The sequence below is a fragment of the Pelodiscus sinensis genome, chromosome 21 (genome assembly GCF_052426305.1).
Source record: "Pelodiscus sinensis isolate ZL-2025 chromosome 21, ASM5242630v1, whole genome shotgun sequence".
Lineage (NCBI taxonomy): Eukaryota > Metazoa > Chordata > Testudines > Trionychidae > Pelodiscus > Pelodiscus sinensis.
In genome coordinates this window covers 25,541,544-25,564,306 of record NC_143072.1, presented here as the reverse complement: position 1 = coordinate 25,564,306, position 22,763 = coordinate 25,541,544, and the positions used below count along the sequence as shown (strand labels likewise).

The window sequence follows — 22,763 nt, the reverse complement described above, 5'->3', positions numbered from 1 at the left end:
AGCTAGCTGGAATGTCTGAATCAATCATGAAGGTGACAGTAAGAGAACTTAAATATTTAAAAAATAAAATGAAATTGAGAAGGCTGTGACAGAGCTCCAAAGAAAAAATGAAAAACAAAAAAAGATGGAGACACAAACTTAATGAATGGTTTACATTTGTGACTGAGAAAACATTGGTACTGGAGCTCAGCTTTGTGGACTTCTTGCCATTATGAAGCATTGAGGTGTTTTCTATTTTGACCCTAGTCGGTGATGTATTAAATACTTAATCCTGCTGCATGCTTATTTCAAGTCTTGGCAATGGCTGGTTGTAATAAGAATTGACTTGTTACCCACTGCATTTCACAAGGCATGATCAGCAGAGCTGGTGGCTCCCAATGGGAGACGCTATGTAACACAGCCTTTAAAGGAGTATTATGTGCTTCCAGTGTGTCATTTGCCACTGTCAGATCTGTGGATTAAAGTTTACCCAAGAGAGTCCAGGCTAAAACCCTTCTTTTAGGTCCCTCACACCCACATGAGTCAACAGTTACTTCTCGCAGTCTTCTCTTAGCTCTGAAAACAGTCCTTGGAAAATCGCATTGGCAAGGATTAGATCATCTGGTCCATGGGAGTATCTGATTGGTAGGAATGGGAAGAGAACCAGCAAAAAATGCTGTGTTTCTGCACTTCAGGGGTTCTGCAAGTGTGGCACTTTGAGGGTTTTGTGGAAGGACGTGGAATCCTTTCTTGGGTAACTCCTGCTTTATTTCTCAGTTTGCCTCTTTACTCTTTCCCCAGTGTGAAAACACCCACCTTCCCCAGTGATAATTCTGGGAAGAAGTTGAGGCACTCAGGGACAGGAGCTTGAGCACTCAGACAGTAGACTGACCATTCTGCTGATTTCATACTGTAGGGCTAACGAGTTGTTGCGCTTTTCTATGGGGAAAACCAACTGCTTCCTTTGCTTTGGGACTGGCTGGAAGTGAATGTTAAAGGCAGCAGCTTAAAACATTCAGGAACGTGAAGGAAAAAAACCTAAGATGGTATTAACTACTGAAGCTTGATTAAGTAAAATGCTAATCAGGCAGCTGCAGAAACTGCTAAGCGTGTTGGCCCACTAGTGTTTCTGCAGTCTATTCTGTGGATTCAGCTTTTTCTTTGTTGATTTTTTTTTTTTTTTTTAATCCAGAGCACTCACGGGCCTTTATGCAGTGTAATATTCTGCTCCATTTAGTAGTGCAATACATTTGTCATCTCTTCTGGAAGATTATGAGAGTGCAAAATGGAGAATTGATTTGTTTGATGATACGCGTGTTGATGTCTTCTAAAGGAGGAAAGTTCAGAGATGTTTATGTACATAAGTTTGGGCGGAAAGAGCCCTCTACCCACAGTTGGTTTAGATTCCTGGAGAATTTTGAAATCCCAACCTTTGTGTGGACTCCTGGCATGCCTGTAGCATGCAAGATTGCTGCTAGCAGTGCAAACGTGATTGCACGTACCCTGCGTAGGGCTGATCATGTCTGCTGGTCCAAGTGCGAGTTTGGCAGTGCATGCTGGTGTGCATAGTTCAGTTGGTTCTTGCAGTACTATCCCATAGAGCTGCTGCTCAATCTCCATTGATGACTTCAACAGCCCAGAATGCTGGATGCACAGAACCCTCGACTCTGTTTAGCCGTCTGACTCCTTTCCTGGCAGGTTCAAAAGCAACAGGATTTCCAAAAACCCTAGGTTGGTTCTCCACCTTCCTACCGAGCCCTTCACAATTGGGAATTAATGGAATTCCATTATTCTGGTAGCATCTTTGATCCTGGGCTTTAAAAGGAAATCAGACTTGTCGAGAAAGTCCTAGTGGCTTTGGATAAAAGAAGACTTAAACAATCCACAGAATTTTTGAAAATCCCATTTAGTGCTTAAATTGCTTGCTCATTGGATAAGTCAAAGGCAGTTTCCAGCCTCTCTGGACAGGTACATGAATTGTTTTGGGGCTGCGAATAGGCTGAGGTAACAGTTAATCATGTAAAGGTCTTGAGAGTTGTTAAAGGCTGTAAGACTAGAAATTAGATGAACTATTGTTCTGTTTGCTTGGTAAAATTTTAGGTTTTAAATTGTGATTTTTGTGTTCCCATCTGTAAGAGGGTCTTCAGCCGTACCCCCTCTCTCTTGTGGCTTCACCCCCTCTGGGGCTCCGCCTGCCACGCGTCCATATGCTATTTACTGAGTTTTGGACCATTGTCCCGGAGGACACGTCTCGGTCCTGTCAATAATGTCCCTTAAGCTCCCTCTCCCAAGGCACTCCCCCGGAGGTGTTGGGGGACCCGGGCCCACCCCCTCTCACAGGTCCCAGCCCAGGGCCCTAAGGACCAGTACAATCACGGTCTGGTCTGGCTGGTGGGGCTTCTGCCGAAACTCACCAGCCCTCGGGCAATATGCAGGAAGCCCTGTCTTGGGCTACTGCCTACCCTCACGAGTCTGGATCGTGGTTCCCGGTGCGTTCTCTTGTCTCCCTCATTCCCTTCCTACCCCTCCCCTCCCTTGGTCTCCTGCCTCCTTTTGAATTCCCTGCTGGGACACTTCTGTCCCTCGCCCCTCCCCCTGACATCACACTGCTCTCCTGTCGCCCTTTAGCCCCACCCCTTGCTTCCACCGCATCTCCATGCCCCCTCCCCCACTCCGTGGGGGCCGGGCGCCCTCCCACTCCCCTGCCGATGTCGCGGCTCAGCTGGGCCGTGGCATGGGAACAAGCGGCGCAGCTGAGGGGTTTTGCAGCCAACTCCCTGGACAACACGGGGATCGGAGCGGGGATCAGGTTGCCCCATCACACCATCTTATGCAGAGATTCCAAGCCTAACTGATAAATGTATGCACTTTACTTGTGAAAATTTGTTTTTCTCAGGTTCTCACAGGTAAACAGGCAGATTTATCCTACTTTTCCTATTAGAACGTTTTTCGGCAAGTTGAGCAAATCACTATCTTTCTCATAGTGCTGCTTTCTGTCAAAAAGCAGCAACATCCTCAGTGATTAATGGACAAGGTTTAACAGTTTAGAAACCTCCTTGAAAGTGCTGTTCTAAGAGGAAAAAGCCCTGTCTGCTCAGCATTTACTTTGGGGAAATGTAGCACTAGGAAGTTCTACAGAAATTGACCAGGAGTTGCATCATAAATCAGCAGAGAAGAAGCTAATGTGTTTGTTTGAATTGGCAGTATAGAGTGTGAGTAAATGTTTTCTTCATATCACATATTTGCAATTTAGGTGGATTAAATTAGTGCTGTTTGCTGACATTGATGGTCAGGTGTTACCCTTTTAATCCATCCTTTCTCCAATGTCCAAAAATTCAGAAAGAGATTTTATTACACACACTCCACTCTTTGAAGAACCAAGGGAAGCGCTCCATTGATGTGTTAAGTGAAATATCAGTTCTTGCTGTGACATGTTTTGTCATTTTGGCTCTGCTGCTTTATTTTCACAAACAGGAGTTTAGAGTATCTGCCCTTCCCGAGGGAGACATGGAGAGGCATGTGTATTCGCTGGGTTTTCTTTTGGAGAATTTTTAAAGCCACTATAAGATTTACCAGGCATTGCTCTGGTCCTTAACTCAAATAAGTTTTGTTTTTCTTCATTTAAATCATCGTTCTGGGGTGGGGCAGAAGATGAGGGGTTCAGTATGCAGGCTGCCCTGGGGAGACAGGGCATTGCAGCAGTTTGGGGCCTGATGAGAAGTGCCTGTTTATGGCCACTACAGTTTGTGGGCACAACCTGAGAAGGAGTGCATGTTCCCTGCCTGTGGGGTAGACAGACCGACTCTCTGAACTATATTGTTGATAGTTGTCCCTTTTTTCCACCCCTGTTCCCTGCTGGCCCAATGGGGTTATATCTGTCCCGGTCCCCCTTACTGCCCCCCGTGGTTATTCTGCAGTATAACTGTCCCTCCTACCAGACCCTTTCCTTTCCATTTTATGAGAAACAATTGAATACCATTCACATTAGGGATTTTAGGTAGCGTGTAATTTAATAGTCGTGTAACCACATGAAATTTTAGTTATTATATGATTATTTGAAATTCCTTGGGGGTAGGGGCGACAACCAGTGCGTGCCTGGACCCAGTCCCGGGAGCCCGCTGCAGCCCTGCACTGCTGCCTCTCTCAGAAGCAGCAGCACAGGGTGGTAGGCAGGAGCTGGTCCACGAGGAGAGCCAGATTAAAACATGGCTTCTTGTGCAGACCGGCTCCGCCTGCCACCCCGTGCTGCTACTTCTCATACAGAGTGTCAGCAGCCCTTGTCTTCAGGAGGTCCAAGCTCTCTGCAGACAAAGGCTGCTCTTTTAAGCCAGCTCCCCCCAGCACTGGCTTCTGCCTTCCCCCCCATCCCGCTGCCTCTGTATGAGAAGGAGGCAGCAAGGGGGGGCAGGCAGGTCTGTGGAGTGCGCTTATCGTCTCCAGCGTGCTCCCCCTCACCCTCTGCACTGCTGCCTCTTTATTAGTGTGAGAGGTGGATGCAAATCCGGTGCTCATCGGGAGCCAGCTTTTAAGCCAGCTCCTTACGGGCACCAGCTCCCGCCCACACACCCCACCCCCTCCCCACTGCCTTTGATACTGAGGCAGTAAGGGTGGGGAGTGCATATAGTTGACAAGATTAACTGATAAGCCCGGTTAATTGTGTAGTCGTCTATATGTTACCACCCCTAATGCACATCCCAGTATCATAGCCCAATGAATCCTACCCTTGCTTTAAGTTATAAGAGGGAGCTGCATGTCTAATTTGGTGGTCCTAGCTCTTCCTGTTTAGGAATTATTCAACAAATGGATTCACAGACAGATGCACGTTTCTGAAATACATAGTAAGTAGTAGATGTGTATTACTTCAGTTCTCCAGGGTCTCTGAATGAGCCACTCTTATCCTCTAGCTCGCAAAAGAATATTTAACTAGAAGAAAGAGGAGTTGGTATAAGTTATCTGAGGGACACATGCTCTCAAGTGCCAGAGGTGACCCTGTGCTGTGTCCTCTGGTGGTTGTGGGAGCAAAGAAGCCTGGAAGCAGATAGTACAGGAATGTGCTCAATATTTAGAAAAAAGAAGTGCAGGAAATGAGATGTGAGTGAAATAAATACAGGGATCTACTCTCGCTTCATAATGGGGTTATTAATAAATAATACATAGGGTATAATTATACTTGACTAATTCACGGGGGCATTTGGATAAACGAGTTAATGCTTGCACGATGTTTTAAACACCTCTAAAACATTGTGTTAGTGCTAAGTATTATTTTATTATTGTTTTCTCAAGTCCCCACAGAACCTGTTCCTGCTTACCTGCTGTTGATGGGTCTGAAGTGGCCACATGCAGTAATGACCAACCTGCATGAAACTTCAGAGGATTTTCAAACTTTTCCATCATGTAGCCAGATTTTGGAGAGGTTATCTTGCAGACCTTTCCCCTCCCAGCCTGCTCTCATTTGCAATCACAAAACACCTTTGTGGCAACTAAGGCAGTAGTTAATTTGAAAATGTCACATTAGGGAAGTAGTTATGTCCTTTTAGCTTTCTTTGACAAGCATTTTCCTTATAGGAAGAATTATTTCCTGTTCATTTCATTTCCCCTTCTGGCGTGTTTTCTTGTTCCTCTGGCCACTGGCTCTTCTGCGTATGTTTTTCTGCTGCTTGATTCTTTTTCTCTGTATATGCTGCCCAGTTCCATACATTAGGCTCTGTGTGTGGCCCTGTTCTTAGGTAGCAGAGCTTCTTCCTGGAAGAAGCTAATCTGGCCCCTCATGCCAACTTAGGTTTCCCGCAGAAGCTGCTAGAAAAGAGGAGGCGCTAGCCATGTGATTGCAGGCTCTCTCTGCTGCGCTTTGAGAACTGCTGAAGTAAGGTGATGTACGTTTTTTAAGCTGCTGCTGAGTAAAGTTCTTTTAAAAAGTGATTTAATTTGGAGGTAATAAACCTCGTTTCAGTTACTAGAAGAGCATGATGCCCATTTATCTTTGCCAACATGTTGTCCCAACTTTGATGCAGTTTTTTTAAACAAAGCAGCTTCTTGTATTGAGTCATTTTCTTTCTTCATTGATAGTACCAGAGAAATCCTCAAGGACTGAATTTTAAATAAGAACCCGCTATAGTAAATGCAATTAATTTGGAATGTTTTCCTGTCTGAGTTTTTGATGTGATGTAATTTGATTGGTCACAAACACACTGTATGCTTCTAAGACCAGGCCACATTACACTGACTACTGAACTGGAAGGCAGACAGTGAGAAGGGATTTAGAAAACTAGGTTAAAATGTCTGTCTGCTGGGCATTATCTACAAGAAGCTCTGTGACATTCTTAGGTAGTTTTTCCCCAAGTGCGGTTAAATGCCATCAGTTGGTGTCTTCCTCTTCCCATGTGCAGTTTGAGTGACACATTTAAATAGGTTGACTCGGGTCTAGAATACTTATTTATACTGCAGCTAATGGATGAGAGAGGCTAAAGCAATTACCTTGGCTTCTGTGTATTATAAATGGCCTTCCTAAGCAGATGTTTGAACTTCAGAAAGACCATTTTTGGAGAGGACCTTCTCTGTATAATCAACTGCATCTTTACACTTTCCTCCTAAAGCTATAGACATCATCTTTATGCTTAGTGAATTTAGATTCTTGAGCCAGAATTTCTTTAGACTCTTCATTTCAGTGTTCGGCAGGAGTCCGAATTGATTCTCACTTTCCTGGTGTTCACAGATGGCATATAGCACAAATGAAGATACTGTAGTTATGAGACTGCAAACCTTATGAATTTGGGCCCGCTTGCAGGAAGGAGGTGGTGAGAAGTGCAAGTTGTTCTAGGAGTCTTGTTAAAGCTGATGCTTTTTAAAACTTAGCAAGCAGGCGTAAGTCATTCTTTGATACCATTATTTTACTATGTGTTGAGTGCTGCTGGGATGCCTGCTGCAGTATAAAATACACAGAAATAGTCCCCTGCTCTGTGACTTAGTCTGAAAGAGGGGGTGGGGCAGAGATGAGGATTTGGAAGAATAGGTTGACATACTGGTACAAAAGTTTGTTTTTTGTTTGGGGGAGGTTAAGGCTGTTCCCCACTCTGGTACTTTGAGTGTAGAAGCTGGGGGGACCCGCAAGAGACTTTAAATTACTCTGCCACTAAAGGCTTCTGCATAAAAACTCCCCACGGTTACAGATTCCCCAATTTGGGTGGTACCCTGCTACCACCCAAATGCAAAAAACCCTTTGAGAACCCTGGAAGATGCTTTTGGGAATTTCTTCCTGTGGGATATCCTCAAGGTCTTTAATCCTCCTTCTGGAGAGAGCTTGAAAACAAACTAATTTCTTAATATCTGACTGACCTATCTGTCTCAGGCATGGGCACTCAGTCCCTCCTGCCTTCTAGGACACAGGAATAAGTCTGTAAAAGGCTCTTTTATTAACAATACAAAGAGGACATGCTTGGTAAAGCATATTTGGTTGCTGGCTGTTAGAGCAACTAAAAAAAAGGCAGATTAAAAACAGAGGATTGCTTCCCTGGGGTTCAGTTTAAAGGTACAGTGTATGAGGAGAGGGGGTTACCTGGGCTCAGCACAGAGGAGTTCAACAAACCCCAGAATAAAAATAAGCTGATCACATCTGACTAAACATTCCCTGTTCTACTTACATCTGTTGTTCCAAGGTTTAGTCCTTCCCAAGGCATGGATATGGCTGGAAATTCCATGCCTTGTTCCTAGCTTAACTCATCTCTCCCTGCTCGGCTCTGATCACACAAAGACTGTAGCAGAAAGGTCCTGCTTCAGTTCAGTATTGTAGGCTGAACTGTGCAAGCTGCTCCATGTAATGCATCTAGACCTGTAGTATACTTCTCGGGGAATGCACCTCATCCTGTAGCACATGGTTGATTCTGGTTTCAGACTTCCCACTTCAGTGGTATCAGTATACCACATTCCTGACTTGCCTTTACCCCCTTTTATTGTTCCATGGACATATCCTCTGCCTTTACCTCATTCTTCATCCTTGATCTATGCAGCTTTCTATTCTAGTCCAAAGACTCCTCTGAGCGGAGACTGGCTTGTGAAATTAATGAATTTGAGGTGGACAAATGATCATTAAATTCTAGATTTAGAGCCCCCCAAATCATTTTTGCTTTAGCAAATATTCTAGAGCCTTCCCTAATTTGACGTTTTATGTAGTAGTAGTCTTAAGGATGCCAAGTTATGACTTTTCCAAGATAAATAGCTTGATGGTTTTGCATGTGAAATACCAAAATTGAATAAGGAAATAAAAAGAGTAATAACTAGTCAAATGTTGTCTCTTTAAATCAAAGGGCATACGTATTAAAAAACATAATTGCAGATATAAAAAAGCTTAACCCTCCAACGCACCTGTTGGAAGTAGGTAAATGTTCTTGTACAGAAAAAGGAAATTTGGCACACAGAGGGGCATTGAGTTGCCCAAGATCAGGAAGTGCAAAGCTAGGAATAAAGCCCAGCTGTGACTCCCAGTTGTGTGCTTTAACCTAGAAACAGTCCTACAGGGGGGAAAAATTAAACCCTACATCAAGGAAAGTTTAAAAAGCCACATATGCTTGTGCATCTGGTTGCTTGTTTCTGAAATAAACAAGCTAAAGATGCATATTTGATTTGTTTTAGCATTCTTTTGAACTCTGATTCTTAACTAGAACAACTTTGTCCCCCAAGGTTTTTACTGAATGTTGGAGCCTAACAATAATTGAAAGTCATTTGACATGGGTTAGCACTAATAAAGTAGAAGCACATTTTGAGCAGTCAGTGACTGCTTTGTTCTGCAATATTGCCTTTGCTTACAGTTTTTGAAAAAAGCTATTTTATTTTTATAGGAGCCTCCCCCACTGAGTTCAGTGTTCAGAGTTTGTTGAATAGATGCTTTATAAAATTTTCCTCCCCTATTTGTAATTTTACATCTTGTTGATATCTTATTGTGAAATACCTGTCACTCAGTCTTGTAGCAATTTTGAGTAACATCAGGGTATTTAGTTACCACCCTGGTGCAGCATTTTAATGAAATGAATATCCAACACCCTGTCCGCTTTGTATACTGAGGAGCAGGGGGATAAAAATCAATGATTTTTTTAAATCAAAGGAACCAGATTTTATTAAAATTGGATATTTTTATTTTTAATCAATAAAATACTAAATTTATTATTTAAAAATAATTTACAATGAAATCTTATTACAAATATGCTACACCTGCACTTTAGGGATGATAATCTTTAAGCCTCACCCTTACTTAAGGGTGAGGCTTATCAGTCCTGGTTAACTGGTGGGAGCAGAAGCATCTCCCCTGTCCACTGCAGGCAGAGGGCTCTTCCAGTCCGGTGGGGAAAGCCACAGGTAGGGGTGCTCCAACACAGCCGGAGCAGCTCTTGTCTGCTGCTGGCACAGGGGCTACTCCTCCTTTAATCGGTTAACCGGTTAAACATTACATGTAACTGGTTAACCAAATAAATGGGATTTTACATCCCCACTACACTTACAGTTTCATAAAAATGAATTGATGACTCTAGTCTGTCCAGCCTAACAACCAGTTCTTGCTGCTTTAAAGTTCTGGCTCTTCCATTTCTGTTGCTCAGCAGATTGGTATGTGCAAAGGCAGACACAAGCTGGATAGAATTGTTTTTATTCTGTGCTTATTTTGTAGGTAAATACTGTTTCAGGGCGCAATCGTCCACCATTCATCAAACAAGCCAACAGCAGTTGTAATAGCTTGAATGAAGAGTAAATTTCTGACATGGCAGCTGTTTTGTGTGTCTGAGAATAAGCAGGATAGTGCAGTATTGTCGTTTTCATTTACCTGGGTTGTCCTGTTCTAAAACTCATCACAACTCTGGCCCATGATGAATTACAGAAGTGGGGTGGCCTTGAAAATGGGCTTGTAAATGTATATACGCTTATGAAGCTATATTGAAATAATGGTTTCTGAATCCATCCTTGCCTTTCTAGAAGTGTAAATGATCAGAGCTGATTGGAAAATGGAAACCTCCTCTAGCTAAAAATTTCATAGATTTTTAAAAAAGTTCATCTTGAATGAGGGTGAAAAATAGACTTAAAATTTTCATGGGAAGGGATTTATGGAAACATTTGGGAGAACTGGTAATATTCTGCTTCTCAGCTGTCTGCCTTGAAGACTTTTGCCAATTTCAGGAAGTGAAATCAACAAAAACCTTTGAGGTTCAGTGTCTCTATATGCGAAGGTTGAGGAAGGTGGGGAGCCTGAAAACTGTGGAGGCAATGTCAGGGCACTCAGCTTTGTAGTGAGGAGACCTGCATAATTTTATGGTCAAAGGCAAGATTTTGATGAGATGTCGTTTAGTTCTCCATGTTTGCGACGTCCACATAGCAAGCAGTCTTGCTCTGTCGTTGTGAACACGGTATCTTGATCTGCTTCACTGTGAACTCTTCTGATGGAAATAAAAAATGTTGGTTTAGGAATAATATTAGTATATTCCTAAAATGTATATTTGTAATTTAGGGCACTGTTAACTTGGTTGCTCACATGAAGTCATCTGCTTTTTGAAAATTAGCTGACTTCCTGACGGAATCGAAGAGTGCAACTCCTGTTTCGCTGTAGACATCTTTCACTTTTTTGCCAGCAAAACTATTAGCTGAGTCTTTCGATTTTAAGCCAGAAGGGATTATGATCGTCTAGTCTAGTCTAGTATCAGAGGGGTAGCTGTGTTAGTCTGAATCTGCAAAAGCGGCGAGGAGTCCTGTGGCACCTTATAGACTAACCAAAGTGTTGGAGCATAAGTTTTCGTGGACAAAGACCCACTTCTTCACTTTGACATGCATCTGACGAAGTGGGTCTTTGCCCTCGAAAGCTTGTGCTCCAACACTTTGGTTAGTCTATAAAGTGCCACAGGACTCCTCACCACTTTTGTAGTCTAGTCTATCCTTTGAGTCCCCTTCCCCCCAGCATGCTATAAAACCTCCAAGGTCCAGGGACATGGGGGGGGGGGCGTGTCCTGGCTTCAGCTGCCAGAGCAGGGAGTTTGGGATCACTAGCTGCAGGCACGAGAGGAGGGGACTTTAGCCTTGTGGAACTGGATTTCAGGGCTTTGGGGGGAGGGGGTCTCAGGGCTTCAGCTGCAGAGCTGGGGTGCGGGCCCCCTCTGCGGTCCAGATTTCAGCCATGGAGGGGAGTTGGGGCTTTAGCTTTGTGGGTCTGGGTGCACAGGGCATCATCCCAGTAGTGGGGGTTGAGGTGATCTTGGGGATCTGGGGTATTATCTTGAGGGGGTTCTGGGGCTTGGGGTTCCCAGCTTTATCCCCGTGAGGTGCAGGACTTGGGGAGTCTGCCCCATAGGAACACCAGGGCTCTGAGCTCCATGTGTCAGTTCCCCAGGGCTCGGGGCTTTTAGTCCCAGGACTCAGAGCACTGGGCTGGAGGCTTCAGGCCCCATGGACTCCTGAAACTCACTGTCAAGAACTGTTGATCTAGCGTCAGTCCTCCAGTATAATATTGGCCAGTGTAATAGACATCCTATGTCTCTGAGGACTGTATTTTGGTATGGCTTCGTGGCTTTCCCCTCTTTGAAGGTGATTTCCTTCAAATCCCCATTGTTAACAAGCACTAGATTCCTACTCCCAGCCTCTTAAGTGAAGGAGGAGCCTCTGATAGCAAAGCTTGAGACTTGTTTCTATTGCATATAATTTCATCTTTGAAAGAATGCCAGCTTGTGCTATCAGCAGATAAAAAGACAAGACTGAGAGCGCAGGAAATTTTACAAGAAATCAGGTTGGCAAAGCACCATTGCAGAGCCTCATCCATTACTGGATTGCATCTCAAATTTGGGCTTCAGATGGTTTCAATATAGAGTGCACTTTAAAGTTTAAAACTAAAAGACATTCAGTGTTTTGTGTATTTAACCCTGCAATTATACAAATCGTTTTTTGAAACCTAATGAATGGACAGATGGTTGCTGTATCAGTAATTTGGCCAAGATCCTAGCTGGAAGCCCAGGGCTTTGCTGCACCTCTCACTCACTCTCAAAAAAAGACAGCCGATGAACAGTCTCAGAATTGCGGAGGCAGGGCACTTGAAAGCTTTCTCCAGAGATGTTTTAAAATACAGTTGTGAACAGAATAGCATGAAAATAAAAACTTCCATTCATCTAACAGATATATTGGAGCATAAGCTTTTGTGGGCAAAGACCCACTTCTTTGCCCACGAAAGCTTATGCTCCAATATATCAGTTAGTCTAGGTGCCACAGGACTTCTCGTTCTTCTTGCAAATTCAGACTAACATGGCTAACTCTCTGATACTTCTGTTCATCTGACACTCTCCATTGGTTTTGCTGAAAATGACACTGGGCAACTGTGACAGCACGTTGGGGACCCCCCGCAACCCTGTACCCCCATCCGCAGCCAGATGTGACTCCGCCAGCCAGTAGAATAGAGAGGATTTATTGCTTCTCAGAGATACAGCTCAGCCGAGTCTAATTGGAGTAAGGGGGCAGGCAGCTCCAGACCCCTTGGGGTAGGGATCCAGAGGCCCCGGAACTCCCAGTACTCAGCTTAGTCCCTTCTCTTCGTGATTACCCGCAGCCATGAGTTCCCAGCTCCTAGGCCCTGCCCCCCAGCCAGGTGGCCATCTCCGCCTGCCTTCCTTTATCTCTCCCCTTGGGAAGAGCCTTGTTATCTGCTCAGGCTGGGACTAGGTGTCTAGACCAATACACATGTGGGTGAGTCAGTGGGAATCACACGTCCGAGCACAGAGGGACACCGGGTTACAGAGCAGGCAGCCCCCCTTCTAAAGATATCGCAATCCCTCTTTGTCTTGTCCCTCCCACCTTATAAAATAGGGAAGCGTTATTATGCCCACATGACAGAGGAGTGCCCTGTCTTATCCAAGCTCGCACGATAAGGCAGTAGCTGAACAGGGAACAGGATACAGGAGCCATGATGGTCAGGTGTTTGCAAGAGTCCAATTAATAAACACGCTTCCCCTTGATGCACTTGGGCCGTCACCTTGTTCAGAGGTGTATGCAAATCAGTGTGTCGTTCTATAGCTTGATAGACCCAAACTCTCTCGTCAGGTTAGTGTTCAGCTTCCATGAAGCTGCTCCTTAAAATGTTTGCATATGAATGAATAAGTATTGATTGTTTCCTGGCCAGAACTATATTGTTTTTCCTAGGTTACAGTGTACAGTGAAAGCAGCACTCGTAACATTGGGGCTGCCTGCAGTATGTAAAACTTGAAGAAAAGCCGATCTAGTCCATTAGTGACTTACTGGAATTGTTCTGATAGCTGTGGTTAGTGATAATGACTTACAGTAATGCCTGTCCCCGTTTTAGTTCATTTAGCATGTTTCTTGTGGGATATACAGCAATTATGGGAGGGTCAGTCTCTTCAGGAACCTGCACTGCCAAGAGCTGAGAGCCTCCAAAAACCTCATTATAAGGACCTTGGTACCATCTAACTAATCAGTTTGGGGCTCTTACTAGTGATAGGAAACCAGGCACTTCACTTAATTAACTTCTGAAGTATAGATGACTAGCAGATGAGGCCCATCATTGACAAGGCAAAGTCATTTTGCGTGATTACACTTAGGCTATGTCTACATTTGCGGCTTCTTGCGTGAAAAATATGCAAATGAGGCTGTGTGGAATATCGCCACACCTCATTTGCATACCTAATGAGCTGCCATTTTTTGCAGAAGAGATTTTTGCGCCAGAAGAAGCTGTCTCTACTGCCCCTTCTTGTGCAAGAAAAACCCTCTTGCGCAATGCCGCTACACTGATTATTTTCAGAAATAACGGCATTGCGCAAGAGGGTTTTTCTTGCACAAGAAGGGGCAGTGTAGTGTTCAAGAAATTAAATACATGTCATGGAATTTTTTATCAATGTGCTTGCAACGGGGAAGCAAAAGAACAGTATTAAATTAGTAGGATTTCAGGTTCAAACATCATTAATTTTATTGAATAATTGCCATACATAGTAAATTTGAATCAGAAACTCATAAAGCTTCCATTATTCTTTCCATAACTGATTTGAATTATTTTGTGATTTGTAACAGTAAAAAGTTTCTTTGCACTAAATAACAGTTAAATAAGCAACCCAATTTTAATTTTATTAACTATTTTTATGAACTCTAATCATAAGTCATGACTTTTTTGTCCAAATTAAAACAAAAAGAATTATTTAAACCTTTCACCCAGCATATTCTGGTATAAAAAGTAGTGCATTCAGCTATTTGAATGGCAGGATTGTTTATGCAAAATTTGGTATCTGTAGGTAATCGCAAAGTATGACTTGATTTTGCACAAACAAATTCACAAACTCGTCAAAATAATAGATTGGGATCGTCTCTGTTTTTAAATTTGGCTTTTAACCACTCTCTGTAGATAAATTGAGTACTGCAAACTGAAAGGAAATAGGTGGCTTCTTGGTAGCCTTAGCGGATCCCCTTTTAAAGGTCAAAAAGTTGCCTTTGTTATATGAGTAGGTTTCTCTTTGTGCTTTAGGCCAAGAATATGGCACTATCGAGCGGTGTATTCTGTCTCCAGGTATTGGCATGGGGCTTGTTACTGTAGCATCTGTACAAGTTCTCATTTCTAACTTCAAGATGGTCCTTCCTGAGGAGCCCCGTCGCGCACGAAAGAAAAGCTTTGGATGACAATTTTGGTGGGTAGGAGAGAATTGAGACTGAATCAGGGCGATTGTAAATATGTATGCTGAGCAGCTGAATACAGTAATGCAGATTTCCCCACACGCACACACTAGTCTGGTCACAAAACATTTCATAGATGATGCCCGTGTCTGCTGCTTGTGAATGTGCTACATAGTGTGGCTCCTTTTTCACTCTCCAGTATTTTAATAAATAATTCTGCCAAAGCACTTGTGGCGAGTCATCGAGGAATTTGTTAGAATTTAAAACTTGAGGTTTTTTCCCCTTGCCATTGTTAGAAGCATTTCCACACGGAGTATTCAGTCGCTGCTTGGCCTGTGTTTCCATGATGCATAAACTACAGGTGGGTTATTTGGGAAGAAATTAAGCGCCCAGTGGTGATATATGCCCACTGGCCAGTGTGCTGGATTATACTTGAATGTGTTTCAGTCCAGATTTAATAGTGTTTATACTGATGGCAGTTGCATTAGAAGATAAGTCTTCAGTATCAGTATTGCTTTCTTGTCTCCCTACCGATTTCATGTCTGCTCTAAATCTTGGTGAAACTCTCTGGCTGTATTCCACGGTACAGTGATCTGCAGAAGCTAGCCCACCTGGGTGTTTAGAGTCTTTAAATGCCGTGTTCAGTCAACCTTCCTGTATATTCATTTAGGGCATATCTGTGTAATATCTTAGTTTTAATGTTCGATATTTGTGCAGGTCTTTCTTTGTTTTGAGAACTGCAGACATTCTGCACTTTTTCATTATGCCTATGAGAAAGTAAAGTCTGAAAACTGTTACTCTGAGCTTTTTTATCTTCAAGAATTTGTTTTAATTAACATGTGAAGCAAAACCTGCAAGTCTGCAGTTTGCTAAGAGATTTGTACCTCTACCCATCTGCTCTCAAAACCATTTCAATATGAGTCATTTGTCCCTGAAAACACTCATTTCATCTCACGTCATTACCTTTTTGACTGATTGCCTCTGTTCAGATTTTGTCATGTATATTAGTGGTAGAGACCTGAGATTTACACTTTATAGTCAAATCTGTCTCCCAACCCCTCCTTGCTTGTCATATTTTCACACACCTCAAGCTGCTGCTTTCACCAGTGCTTTGCTAGAGACTCATCAAGGGGATTGCCTGTTGTTTGCACAGGGCTCTTTTTATGGTGTTTTCTTTTGTGGACAATAGCATTAAAGGTGGAAACTGCTATTTTAATTTAATTTTTCATTTTCTCTTTGGTGGACACAACTTTCTATTCACTGCCCCAGAATGAAATGTATTCTAGTCTTCATTTCCTACTACATCGTCAAAAGGTGAATGATCTGAGTTTTATTTCTTATTGCCCCAAAGACGTAAGATGTTTGATCTTTGCTTTTGGTTGATGAGAGGTTTTTTGTTTGTTTTTTTTTTTACTTTAGAGCCTCCACTTGTGTTTTTGTCCCTCCAAAATGATTGAGTGGCTGGTTGTGCAATAAGAACACTTTCTCCTGGGGGAGTGTTTGTAATATTAAACTCATTTTGTAATATGTACATTCCTTGAAACGTCTAGTTGCCTCGCCTGGTGATCCAGGGCTCTGAATGTAGAAAGGACGTAATGCAAACAGTTTGGTGGGGTGCATATTGGCAATTAATCACATTCCTCCAGCTGGAAGATAGGCTGTGCAACCCACAATAAGGTTGACAAGGGCTTGAGAGGCCAGTTACATCACCTGGCCTTATCCAAAGGGAGTGACGCTCTAGGGAAGTGCTGGGCCAGCACTATAAAGTCAAGAGGCTGAAAGCAGGAGGCTGGAATCGGCTGTCACTTCTGGTAAAGAGGGAGGTCATCGGGAGCAAGGAGGGATCCCTGGGGGAGAGTGTGCAGTGGGAGCCTCTGACGTGAGCGTCCAGGAGGGGTTAAGTAGCCACAGAAGTAGAGAACGCTCCCTTGAGAAACCCAGCTTGCTAGGAAGGACCTAGGGAAAGGGTAATGGGATGGGGACTGAAGAGCGAGGGTGCTGGGGGAGGGCCTCTAAGCTGGAACCCGGTGTAGTGGGCAACCTGCGTTCCCCTGCCAGTCACTGATCTAGTGCTACACAGTCCAAGATGGGCTGGCTGTTTGGGGGTGGTGGTTGGACAGCGGTCCTGTTGAACTAGGTCACTTCAGGAGTGGACCAAACAGTAACCTGCTGGAGGGCCAAGTTACTGGCAGGAAGACGATTGCAAAGCAACCAATGAGTAGCAAGCAGGAACCTGATACAATGGCAGCCGCATCCCCAGACTTAGCTGCAAGGAGGCACACCCGTAGTGAATATTGCAGGGAGAAACAAAGTACAGCTATTAGCTTTGCAAATGGTACAAAAAGAGGGGAAAATAAAGAGCCAGTAAATGCTGCATTAGCTAGCCCGTGTGTTTTCTCGTTTGTATAGAAATGATTCCTACTGTTATGAAACAGGGCCCTGACGTTTATGCTTGAAGCGTCTGATTGTATCTCAGAGGTTAAAGTACCCTCCTTAGCTTTTTCATAAAAGGCTTTTGGGGTGTGCACAAAGTAACTGTCTTGCTGACACTGACGTAACTTAATTCCCTGTCAAGTAAACCCTGGGTGAAATCCTGGCCTTAGTGATGTCTGTACTCGAGATGTTGACAAGGATTTCTCCCACTTTGTAATTAAACGGTGACCGTCTGTACCAGTGACTGAATTCATGGCTCTGTAGATGGTACACCTGAATTGGGAGGCAGGTTATTTGGTGGTTGCATTTTTTTGAATTGTGAGCCAGGTTCTCCGCTCCCCCCGCTCCAGGTCCCCCAAGATCTCTCTTGCTTCACTTGGTCTATTGCTTGCATTAATGTAGCTGTCTTTATCTAGATGACAAACTAGAAGATCTTTCCTGTTACAGTACTTGCACAAAGGCCTGATTATTTCATATGCATTATTGCTGCACTTGGATTCATGCCAGGTGCTAGAGTATTTGATTGTTTCAGCATCTTTTCATCATTCAGTCCATATGTATTTTTAAATGACTTTGTGAAAGCTCCATCTGCGTGGACAGGTGAAAATGCCTGGCATATTGAAACAGATGGCAAATCAGAGTAATGCTGCCCTGAACAATAGTTGCTTGCTTGGATATTCACAGTGAAATGTCCACTAGATTTGCAGTTTTTTGTTGGGAAAACAGAACTGCAACATCATGGTGTTTTCTAAGGGACCCACTTGTCTATGCTTTGAGCTTGTCAGTTAAGTGGAGAAATTAATTCCCTCTTTCCTCAGTTAGCTACTAATTAGTCTTTGCACACTTTTCATATTCTATACCATTTATGAAAGAATGTACCAGATGTCCGATTTGTGTTTTGGCATAGATCACCCACCTCTGCCACTCTTCACCACAAAGAGAAAAGAGAGCTTTATTTTGGTGTTAATTTGTGCGTGTGGAGTGTGTTGGGGATGTGAGGTGCTGTAGAAATAAGGTAACCCGTTGCTTGATTCATTCAGTATTGGTGACCAAGTGGCTTCAGAGCAGATGCACTCTGTGAAGACGGCATGAGATTCATCCAACTGGAAGACTTAAAGAGTCTGTTTACGCACATTTTGGTAATCCGATGTAATGGGAATGGAAATAAACACACGTGACTTCATTTTGAATATTTCATAGTAAACTGTTATTGCTATGAAAATACCTTTTTTCACCCCGAAGCGTAGTCTGTCAAAACTCCTATGCATTGAACTGAGCTGGGTGAGGATCTGACAGCATTTTGAATTTGTCTGTTACGTTTAACTGTATTTTAAAGCCAAATACTGCAGCTGAGGCATAATCAGCTCTGTATGATGAAATTCCTTGTTAATCTGCTGTACAGAGTGTGGGACGGAAGCTTTGAATGTGAGGCGTTGGTATTTAATCTTCTGGTTAAATAATAAAGCTGACTAAAGAGTGCTTGCTTGTTAAGGGTAGAGCAGTGAGTGGACTCCTTGGCAAAGCGGCAAGCCATCACTTCCTGCCCTCAATTTCTGGAAGACTAGAGCAGAGTGTGTCAGTCATGTAGGTCTCTGCGTGAACCACTTTGGCTCTTCTGGTTGCTCCGCTCCACTGAAATGGAAGTGTTCTAGTAGATTTAAATGCTTCCTTTAAATCAAAGGAAACTCACTTCTCTATCCCAAACTTTGTGGGAATCTCATTTTCAAGAACACTTTACTTGTGGTTTTTTAATTGATTTGGATTATAAAATTCTATTCCTTTGTGGCATGATGAACAGCAGAAGAGAGGAGATCCAGAAAAATACATTTTATCTGGCAAAAACATTTGGGTTTTTTTACTTGGGAGTTTTTTGGAGGCGGGGGAGGGGAGATTGCCTTGCCATTCCAAGATTTTCATGTATTCAGCAGTAGTCATTCTTGAGACGACAATACAGGCAGTCCCCGACTTACACGGATCCGACTTATGTCGGATCCGCACTTACGAATGGGGCTTTTCTCGCCCCGGAGCTCAAGGGCGGCGGGTCGCCACCCGTGTCCTCCGGGGCGAGAAAAGCTTCTCCCTGGTCTGCTGGGGGGGGGGACCAGCAAAGCCGCTGGACCCCCCCAGCACACCAAGGACACCCGAGCAAAGCCGCCCAGGCGGCGGGAGTCCTGCTGCCTGGGCGGCTTTGTTCGTTTGCCCCGGAGCAAAGCCGCCCAGGCAGCGGGACTCCCGCCACCTGGGCGGCTTTGCTCTCCGTCTCCCTGGTCTGCAGGGAGACGGGGAGCAAAGCCTTGGAGCACGCCCGCAGCAGGACAGCCCAGGCGTGTCCGGGCTGTCCCGCTGCGGACGTGCTCCGCGGCTTTGCTCCTGTCCCCCTGGTCTGCTGGGGGGGTCCAGCAAAGCCGCTGGACCCCCCCAGCAGACCAGGGACACCAGAGCAAAGCCGCCGCCTGGGCGGCTTTGCTCGTTTGCCCGGGAGCAAAGCCGCCCAGGCGGCGGCTTTGCTCGGGTGTCCCTGGTCTGCTGGTGGGGTCCAGAGGCTTTGCTGGACCCCCCCCCAGCAGACCAGGGGGACAGGAGCAAAGCCGCCCAGGTGGCGGGAGTCCCACTGCCTGGGCGGTTTTGCTCCGGGGCAAACGGGGCTTTGCTCCTGTCCCCCTGGTCTGCTGGGGGGGGGGGTGCAGCTAGTGCCCCCCCCCCCAGCAGACCAGGCTTTTCTTGCCTACCCCTGGGGTAGAGCAGCTGGGGGCTGCCGGGTTGGTCCCGCAGTGCTGCTCCGGACCAACCCGGCAGCACCCCAGCTGCTCTGCCCCAGGCATCCTGATTCAGCCGCTGCTGGTCAGTTTCAGCAGCGGCTGAATCAGGACGCCTGGGGCAGATCACCTGGGGTGCTGCTGGGTTGCTCCAGTAGCGCCGAGGAGCCGCTACTGGAGCAACCCAGCAGCACCCCAGCTGCTCTGCCCCAGGCGTCCCCAAGTCAGCCGCTGCTGAAACTGACCAGCGCTGACTACAGGAAGCCCGAGGCAGAGTTGCTCTGCCCCAGGCTTCCTGGAATCAGCCGCTGATCAGTTTCAGCAGCAGCTGACTTGGGGACACCTGGGTTTCTTAAATTGAATCTGTATGTAAGTCAGAACTGGCATCCAGATTCAGCCGCGGTTGAAACTGATCAGTTTCAGCAGCGGCTGACGCCAGTTCCGACTTACATACAGATTCAACTTAAGAACAAACCTACAGTCCCTATCTTGTACGTAACCCGGGGACTGCCTGTACCTCCAGGCTTTTCCATTAGGTATAACAGCATTGCCTGGTTGTTTAATTAAAAGCAGTGACAGACTTTGAGGTGCCTGCTGGGAGTCCATAAAGCTGACCAGAATTCCTACCTTAATCAGACACACACACGAGCACGTCACACCACTGAGGGGAGGGACTGTTTGGCTCCAAAGAGCAGTCGCAGATGCACACGATGTCCAATTCCCAGTTTGTACTCTGCACTTCACAAACATCAGCTGCAATGTCTCTTTCACTTATTACTATGCAGCAGCTGAGAAATGCACACCATTTTGTGCTGTCACTGATATCTGGTTTATTTCCTGTAGATCAGCATCATTCTGGGTCACGCACAAACTCCAACTGTTGGAGTCAGAAGTATCAGTGTTCTAAAGGATGACTGTCAAATTGGTTCTGTGCCATTGAGAAAAGGAGATTTTTCTTTCCTTCCTATTACCTCCAGTGACCAGTGGCTGCCCTTAAACTTGATATTTTACTCTCTTTATGTAGTCTCCATAATTACAGTATTTGGCTTGCTGCATTCTTTGGGCAGTAAATTCCCCAGACTGACAACTGACTGTGTGAGGAACAGGTTTTTTAGCCTGTTCTCATTTAGTTGCTGCTGATTCGAGTGACTTTTTTTTAGAGGCTGAGGGGACTGCTCCACTTTTACTACCCCATTTACAATCTGGAGTGTGTCCCTTCAGTCCTCTCTGTTTCTTTTCACACTGAGTATTTTGGGCTGGCTGTAGTCACTCTCCGTGTTTTCATAATATTAACCCAAACCATGGCCTACACTGAAAATAGCAGCTTGTTTGTTTTCACTCTCCTTAACATAGACAAATTGGGACATCTTGTGTTAGCATCTGCTCCTGGGAGAGTGAAATGTATTTATATATAAAATATACTGCACAAATTGCTACTTTGGTGTGATCTCACTAATATGATAGGGTGTACGTGTGTGGGTTTCTGGTAAAGTTTCAAATTGGCAGATTGTTGCAAAGAGGAGGCAGAAATCAGCTCTGCTTTCAGATGGCTCATGGAAACTTACTTTCTTGAACTAATTAAAGGAAAAATCGAGTCCTGGAAGTGAATGGGAGCAAAGAGAACCTTAGGTGAAGATAACAGTGCCTGTTTTACCTCTCATAATCCTTTTATTGTGGCAGCAATAAATTTGACTTTGCAACATAGGACTGTGAGTTGTTTTTTAGTAAAAATTTCTGTCTGATTTCCATGTCAGGTTTAAGCAGAAAACACTTCCCTTTCTTAGCATCTCTTTTTGGGTTCATGTTGTTCTATGGAATACCTGCTGCATGAGATGAAGGCAAATAAATTTGTTAAACAGTGGTGTTTGGAGCCTGGAGGGAGAAGAAATGCACTTAAATAATCTGAACGTGTTCCCTTGATTTGGGGGAAGGGGTGAATTTTTTGTTTCATTTTGCTAATTCGTGCTGATCAGAGATTTTTTTGTGGCTGTTGTTTTACACTCCTAATCTAATGCTGAGTGTTGTTTTAATTGTGCATTGAAAAAATATACTAGACTAGATTTTCTTAAAATTTAGAAATGTAGAATGTCACCTGATGATGGATACTGAAATGTGGTGATGACAAAGTGTAGAACAGGTACCTAGATACATTGTGCTGCTGCATTAACAGTTTTACCTGCTCTATTGTAAACACTTCTGTTTTCAGTGTTTTGTAGCTTGCTAGAAGTATGGCTTTGAAATGAAACTGGGTATTTACAATAAACCTGAGCTATAGACAAAATAAAATGTTGAATATTCCCGCATTTTGTTTGTTCCCTAATCTCCTGTGGCTTCTGTGTTTTATTTAAATGTTCTTCTTAAATGTGACATTGTCTCCACAGAGCACTGCTGTGGGCTTCATAGTCCTAGGGAGGCAGCATTGAACTTCTGGAATAACAGCTGTCAGCTGGCACACGTGTGGCTCTCACGTTCTACATTCCACAGCTTGAGGCTATAATATTCTAGCCCTAACTTGTTTCTCGATGCCACCCAGTGCTATCTCAGAAGTAGCTTGGCCTGGAGATCTGCTATATTCAGCAAATAGTTCCAGAACAGTGATAGAAATGTAGCCATGTTAGTCTGGTGTAGCTGAAACAAAAGACAGGACTATGTAACACTTTAAAGACTAACAAGATGGTTTATTAGATGATGAGCTTTCGTGGGCCAGACCCACTTCCTCAGATCAAATAGTATTTGATCTGAGGAAGTGGGTCTGGCCCTCGAAAGCTCATCATCTAATAAACCATCTTGTTAGTCTTCAAAGTGCTACATAGTCCTGTATTTTAGTTCCAGAACTGTTTGTGTAGATTTAGTCAAAGGGAATTCAGCTTTGGCTTTTATGTTTTGACCAGGTTGATAACTTTTAGTCTGATTTGGGCTTTGCCCAGGCTTCGAGATGGTGAAGAGGATGAGGTTATGCTCTCACCAAAT

The 22,763-nt window shown here is 44.3% G+C and overlaps 1 protein-coding gene across 3 annotated transcripts in view; it reads left to right on the top strand.

Annotated features, from left to right (window-relative positions):
* Window positions 1-22,763, top strand: part of GOSR1 (golgi SNAP receptor complex member 1) — a 60,901-nt gene that overhangs the window by 19,748 nt on the left and 18,390 nt on the right. The gene's annotated exons all lie outside the window — the stretch shown is intronic.